The sequence below is a fragment of the Triticum urartu genome, chromosome 6 (assembly GCF_003073215.2).
Source record: "Triticum urartu cultivar G1812 chromosome 6, Tu2.1, whole genome shotgun sequence".
NCBI lineage: Eukaryota > Viridiplantae > Streptophyta > Magnoliopsida > Poales > Poaceae > Triticum > Triticum urartu.
This window is the reverse complement of record NC_053027.1, coordinates 343,036,086-343,043,987: the sequence shown is the minus strand read 5'-3', so window position 1 is coordinate 343,043,987 and position 7,902 is coordinate 343,036,086.

Genomic DNA, 7,902 nt, shown 5'->3' with positions numbered 1-7,902 from the left:
TTACGGATCTGTATGTGACAGACCTGTTGACTAAAATTATCTCACAAGCAAAACATGATCACACCTTAGTACTCTTTGGGTGTTAATCACATAAATGATGTGAACCAGATTATTGACTCTAGTAAACCCTTTGGGTATAGGTCACATGACGATGTGAACTATGGGTGTTAATGACATGGTGATGTGAACTCTTAGTATTGAATCACATGGCGATGTGAACAGATTATTGACTCTAGTGCAAGTGGGAGACTGAAGGAAATATGCCCTAGAGGCAATAATAAAGTTATTATTTATTTCCTTATATCATGATAAATGTTTATTATTCATGCTAGAATTGTATTAACCGGAAACATAATACATGTGTGAATACATAGACAAACAAAGTGTCACTAGTATGCCTCTACTTGACTAGCTCGTTAATCGAAGATGGTTATGTTTCCTAACCATAAACAAAAGAGTTGTTATTTGATTAACGGGATCACATCATTAGGAGAATGATGTGATTGACATGACCCATTCCATTAGCTTAGCACCCGATTGTTTAGTATGTTTCTATTGCTTTCTTCATGACTTATACATGTTCCTATGACTATGAGATTATGCAACTCCCATTTGCCGGAGGAACACTTTGTGTGCTACCAAACGTCACAACATAACTGGGTGATTATAAAGGAGCTCTACAGGTGTCTCCAAAGGTACATGTTGGGTTGGCGTATTTCAAGATTAGGATTTGTCACTCTGATTGTCGGAGAGGTATCTCTGGGCCCCCTCGGTAATGCACATCACATAAGCCTTGCAAGCATTGCAACTAATAAGTTAGTTGTGAGATGATGTATTACGGAACGAGTAAAGAGACTTGCCGGTAACGAGATTGAACTAGGTATTAAGATACCGACGATCGAATCTCGGGCAAGTAACATACCGATGACAAAGGGAACAACATATGTTGTTATGCGGTCTGACCGATAAAGATCTTCGTAGAATATGTGGGAGCCAATATGAGCATCCAGGTTCCACTATTGGTTATTGACTGGAGACGTGTCTCGGTCATGTCTACATTGTTCTCGAACCCGTAGGGTCCGCACGCTTGAGGTTTCAATGACAGTTATATTATGAGTTTATGCATTTTGATGTACCGAAGTTTGTTCGGAGTCCCGGATGTGATCACGGACATGACGAGGAGTCTCGAAATGGTCGAGACATAAAGATTGATATATTGGAAGCCTATATTTGGATATCGGAAGTGTTCCGGGTGAAATCGGGATTTTACCGGAGTACCGGGATGTTACCGGAACCCCCCGGGAGGTATATGGGCCTTAGTGGGCTTTAGTGGAAGAGAGGAGAGGTGTCCAGGGATGGGCCGCGTGCCCCTCCCCCCTAGTCCGAATAGGACAAGGAGAGGGGGGCGGCGCCGCCCTTCCTTCTCTCTCTCCTCTTTCCCCCCTCCCGAATCCTATTCCAACTAGGAAAGGGGGGAATCCTACTCCCGGTGGGAGTAGGACTCCTCCTGGCGCGCCCTCCTCCTGGTCGGCCGCACCCCCCCTTGATCCTTTATATACGGAGGCAGGGGGCACCCCTAGACACACAAGTTGATCCACGTGATCATATTCTTAACCATGTGCGGTGCCCCCTTCCACCATAGTCCTCGATAATATTGTAGCGGTGCTTAGGCGAAGCCCTGCGACGGTAGTACATCAAGGTCGTCACCACGCCGTCGTGCTGACGGAACTCTTCCCCGACACTTTGCTGGATCGGAGTCCGGGGATCGTCATCGAGCTGAACGTGTTCTAGAACTCGGAGGTGCCGTAGTTTCGATGCTTGATCGGTCGGGCCGTGAAGACGTACGACTACATCAACCGCGTTGTGCTAACGCTTCCACTGTCGGTCTACAAGGGTACGTAGATCACACTCTCCCCTCTCGTTGCTATGCATCACCATGATCTTGAGTGTGCGTAGGAACTTTTTTGAAATTACTATGTTCCCCAACATCCTACGTGTCGAAGCACGACTTAGAGGCATAACCGCATTGAAAGCAATGTCGCAAGTAAGGTAATCTTCACAACAACCCATGTAAATAGATAATAGGGGGAAAAGGTACATAGTTCGCTTACACTTGCCACGTCCCACAAATACATGAATAACATTACAATCATCCAATACACTCATGGTCCGACTACGGTACCAAAATAAAAGAACAACCCCAACTTGCGACACGGTCCCGATCGCCCCAACTGGGCACCACTACTGATCATCAGGGAAAGACACATACTAACGGCGATATCTTGTTCTCAGGGCACACTCCGATAAGCAATCCGTACAACTAAAACCAGCCCTCGAGTTTCCCTGAGGTGGCGCTGCAAGGGGCTCTAGTTTGGACCAACACTCAGAGGAGCACTGGTCCGGGGGGTTTAAATAAAGACGACCCTCGGGCTCCGGAAACCCAAGGGAAAAAGAGGCTAGGTGGCAAATGGTAAAACCAAGATTGGGCATTGTTGGAGGAGTTTTATTCAAGGCGAATTGTCAAGGGGTTCCCATTATCACCCAACCGCGTAAGGAACGCAAAATCCGGGAACATAACACCGATATGACGGAAACTAGGGCGGCAAGAGTGGAACAAAACACTAGGCAAAAGGCCGATCCTTCCACCCTTTACCAAGTATATAGGTGCATTAAGATAAACAAGATAATATGGTGATATCCCAACAATAAACAATGTTCCAACAAGGAACGATCTCCAATCTTCACCTGCAACTAGCAACGCTATAAGAGGGGCTGAGCAAAGCGGTAACATAGCCAATCAACGGTTTGCTAGGACATGGTGGGTTAGAGGTTTGACATGGCAATTTGGGAGGCATGATAAGCAAGTGGTAGGTATCGTAGCATAGGCATAGCAAAAGAGCGAGCATCTAGCAAGCAAAGATAGAAGTGATTTCGAGGGTATGATCATCTTGCCTGCAAAGTTGTCAGAGTTGGCTTGATCCTCGTAAGCAAACTCAACGGGCTCCTCGTTAGCGAACTCGTCTCCCGGCTCTACCCAAACAAGACGAACAAGCAAAAGGAACACAATCAACCACGTGTAATGCTCGAACAATATGATGCAAACATGGTATGCTATGCGGGATGCGATATGTGATGCATATGCAAGATTTGACAAGGAATGATTGAACCTGGCCTCAACTAGGAAATCCAAGAGTGCCACTGTAAAGGTGAGGTGATTTCGGTTGAAATCGATATAAAGATCACCGGAATCGGATGCACGGTTTGGAAATGGCAAGCGAAACAAATATGGCACCGGTCTGCGATAACCAGCAAGTAGCCATCTAAAAGCATCAAGATAAATATGCTACAGCACTCAAACATGACAACAAAATACATGGCAGGGATCCACTCATGATGCTTGACAAAAGATGAACACTGAGCTACGGCCAATTCATCCATTAACAGGTTCAAACAAGCATGGCAAAAGTGCAAATGATAACAGGTTTCCGACTTAGTGAAATTAACACAAGTCTGGAATTTAACATCAGGTAGCACACTTTGGAGCATGAAAACTATATGCTATAGGAACTTAACATGGCAAAGCAAGGCATGACATGAAGCCACTCAAAGCACTTAACAAAAATCCCTTAGTGACCTTGAGCCAAAAGGGATCAGAAAATACAATTGCAAGCATGTGAACATGGCAAAAAGATAATCAGATTACAGACTTAGTGAAAAACTGGAGCATGCAAATCTGTTAACGAGTAGGCATGTTCACGAACTCAATGCACTCACTACAGAGCATGGCATGACCAACTAAGCATACACCCATCAAAAATACATATCATAGAAGCTAGAAATGGCAAGAACAACAACATAGCATGCACGGATCAATAAAAACATCCTCGGCAAAATCGCTAACAAGTCAACAATCTGCCAGGATTCACGAAATAGCAAAAGTAGAGCTCGATTGACTCAAGCTAGGGTGCTCCATAAATGAAAACAAAGACATGGATGGATAGAGAACCACAATGTTAACAAAACATCCTTACTGATCTTCCTCAAAAGAGGAACAACATGAACATATGGCATAATGACAAAATCAGGACAAGGACTTGGAGAAATTCGAAGTCCCTGAAATCAGCATTAACGAATGCACTACTTTTCAAGATTGTGCTAGTCACCACACATATCACAAAAATACATGGTAAGCACCTCTGTAAAGATGGCATGGCATATATCAAAACTCATGTAGAGCTCAGGAGCATATCATGCACACATAAATCATGGCAAAAATGACAAATATCCATTTGATGAAACAGATCTGACAATTTTATCACTTAGCCCTCTTCCAACAGCATTTCGGGCATGAAGATGAGCTGAAATGCAAATGATGGAATGAGATGAAATGATGTACTCTCTGAGACGAACATTTTGATATGCTACACGCTCAAATCGGAGCTACGGATGCGGAGTTATGACATGATGAAGATATGCAAAAATATCTGGAATTAGGGTTAGAGTCAACCGATCCAAAATCTTCAGATCTAGATCCAGATCGCACGAAGCCCGAGGACGACCGGGGCTTCGCCGGAGACGAGGTTGGAGCTCGCCGGAGTTGTCGAGGATCGCCGGATTTGCTGCGGGGGCGGCCGGATCCGGAGCGTGGTTCACCGGAGAGGAGGCAGACGGGCACCGGGGCGGCGAGGAGGCGGTGGTGCGGCGGACGGCGAGGCGGCGGTGGTGCAGCGGCCGGCGAGGCGGTGGAGGTGCGGCGGATGGCGAGGCGGCGGAGCAGGGCGGCGATCGAGGGCGTGGGCGGCGCTAGGCCGAGGGCGGCGCGCGGCCGGATGGGCCTCGGGAGGGCCCGGCCTGGGCTCTCCGGGCCGGCGATGTGGGCGCGGGGCGCGGGCGAACCACGGATTGACACGTGGTGGCGGCGGGACGAAGCGGACGTGTCCGGCCGGCCGAATTTTGTCCGGCGGCGGAGAGGGAATTGGTTAGGGTTTGGACTGCGGAAATTTTGGAGGGGGCCTATATATAGGTAGAGGGAGCTAGGAGGCTCCAAATTGAGCACGGTTTTCAGCCACGCGGTCGTGATCGAACGCTCTAGACGATAGGAAGGGTTTAGGTGGGTTTTGGGCCACTTTGGAGGGGTGTTGGGCTGCAACACACATGAGGCCTTCTCAGTCCCTCGGTTAACCGTTGGAGTATCAAACGAAGTCCAAAAGGTACGAAACTTGATAGGCGGTCTACCGGTAGTAAACCAAGGCCGCATGGCAAGTGTCGGTCCAATCCGGAAATGTTTAACCCCCACACACGAAAAGAGGTAGAAAGGACCACCGGAGGAGATAGGAGCACCAGAATGCAAAACGGACAACGGGGAAAATGCTCGGATGCATGAGACGAACACGTATGCAAATGCAATGCACATGATGACATGATATGAGATGCATGACAAGGCAACAACACACGGAGACAAAACCCGTACCCGAGGAAAATAAAATAACTTAGTGCCGGAAATGTCAAGAGTTGGAGTACATATAAGGTAAATTACATCCGGGGTGTTACAACACTGGAGTAGGGTATTACACTGCAACGGTGGCCCGAACCAATATAAATCTTGTGTCCCTTTGTTTTGTGAGTTCGACGTGCTAAGACTTGAGATTGTGGTGAGGGCGAGAGCTAGAGGGGGAGAGATCTTTGTGCACACCCTATTGGTCGAACCTCAAGGGTTTTGCCGGAACCCGAAATCCGACATTTCGCGCCATGTAGGGGGTGCGCCGAAGATCCACCTCTCCGCTTTCTTCGTCCATCTTGGTGGCGGACGCTACCCCTGCGGCTAGGCCAGCGTGCACCTGCGGATGCGCCGCGGCCGTCCGGGCCTTCACCCACACCTTGCGACAAGTGCGGTCGCCACGCAAGTTCAAGCAAGAGATGCCACCCCGCTACGATGGCACGAGAGATCCAGCGGCCTTCATGCAGGTTTATGAGGAGGCCGTCCTCGAAGCCGGAGGCGATGACCAGGTAATGGCAACTGGTTCCTCCTGGCCCTGGCCGGCGCGCCATGCGCCTGGCTGCTCAGCCTGCTGGGATCTTCAGTGACCTCATGGGAGGAACTGCGCGGTCCCTTCTTCGCACGCCTCGCGGCACCGACGTCCCTCACCGTCGCGCCCCTCCTCGGCGGTTCGCAAGCACCACCCTCGGACCGTCACACCAAGCCGTTCTTTCGATAGATTGGCACCGCCTCCGCGTGCCAAGGAGCTCCCCCAGGTTGGGAGGTGCCCAAGGCCGACCTAACCTTCGACATGGGGGAGCACCCCGCCACCACCATTGGTTCAGGCATAATCCCAATGATGTGCACGCCCACCATATGCAGTGTAGCCGTCACCAAGACCCTCATCGGCGGCGGCGCCAGTCTCAACGTGCTGTCTGTGGAGGCTTTTAGCCTTCTCCATGTACCGCTTCAACGGCTCCAACCCAGCAAGCCCTTCTCCGGGGTCAGTGGCGGCTCCGCTAGCCCCTTGGGGCAGATCCGCCTCTCGGTGACCTTCGGCACCCGCGACAACTACCGCATCATGCTGATCGACTTCAAGATCGCTCGCATCGGCCTCCTGTACAATGCAATCCTTGGATACCCGGCTCTGGCCCAGTTCATGGCTCCGACCCATCCGGCATACAACCTCATGAAGATGCCCGGGAGCAAAGACATCCTCATCGTGGTTGGGGATACCAAGGAGGCCCGAGCGGCGCTCAGGTGCACCCTCAAAACCGTCGTGGCGGCACGATCGGCCAACGAGGCCATCCCAGGGGCTAAGGAGGCTGCGCCAACAAAGAAGAAGCAGTTGTTCACTAAAGATCGGGCCGAAACCAAACAGATGTTGGTCGAGCAAGATGGGTCCTCGGGAGCCACCTTCATCATAGGTGCCGACCTCGACCCAAATAGAGAGGAGGCACGCTGGTGAAGTTCTTGTGCGCGAACAAGGATGTGTTCGCTTGGGAACCCAAGCAGCTAGTGGGGTTCCCAAGAGGGGTGATTGAGCATCACTTAAGGGTGTGCCCCAATGTGCACCCCATGAAGCAGAAAGTGTAGCAACAATCCACGGAGAAGCAATCCTTCATCGTCCAGGAAACCTACAAGCTGGAGGCGGCGGGTGTCATTCGCAAGGTTCAGTACCCCGAGTGGCTGGCGAACCCCGTTGTCGTACCAAACAAAGGCGGGAAGGAGCGCATGTGTGTTGACTTCACCAACCTCAACAAGGCTTGTCCCCAAGACCCGTTCCCTCTCCCGCGCATCGATCAGATTGTCGACTCCACCGCCGAATGCGACTTGCTGTGCTTCCTGGATGCATTCTCGGGGAGAATGTGGAGAAGACGGCCTTCCCCACCCCATGTGGGGTATACTGCTACACTTGCATGCCATTCGGACTGCGCAACGCAGGAGCAACCTTCCAGCGGCTGATGCACATCGGCATCGGACGACAGCTCGGGAGAAACACTGAGGACCTAGAGGAGACCTTTGCGAGCCTGCGTCAGGTGGACTTGCGGCTCAACCCGGAGAAGTGCGTGTTTGGTGTCCCTTCCGGCAAGCTGGTGGGCATCCTCGTGTCCCATAGGGGGATCAAGGCCAACCCAGAGAAGGTCAAGGCGATAGAAGACATGAGCCCATTGCAAACTCTTAAGGAGATGTAGAAGCTTGGAGGCTGCGTGACCTCGCTGGGGTGCTTCATCTCCAAGCTGGGAGAACGCGCCCTGCCGTTCTTCAAGCTGATGAAGAAGAAGGGCCCTTTCGAGTGGACCCCGGAAGCCGACCAAGCGTTTCAAGACCTCAAGAGATACCTGACCAGCCCTCCGGTGATGGTGGCACCTCGCCCTCACGAGCCCCTGGTGCTTTACCTTGCCGGCACTCCCTACTCCGCCAGC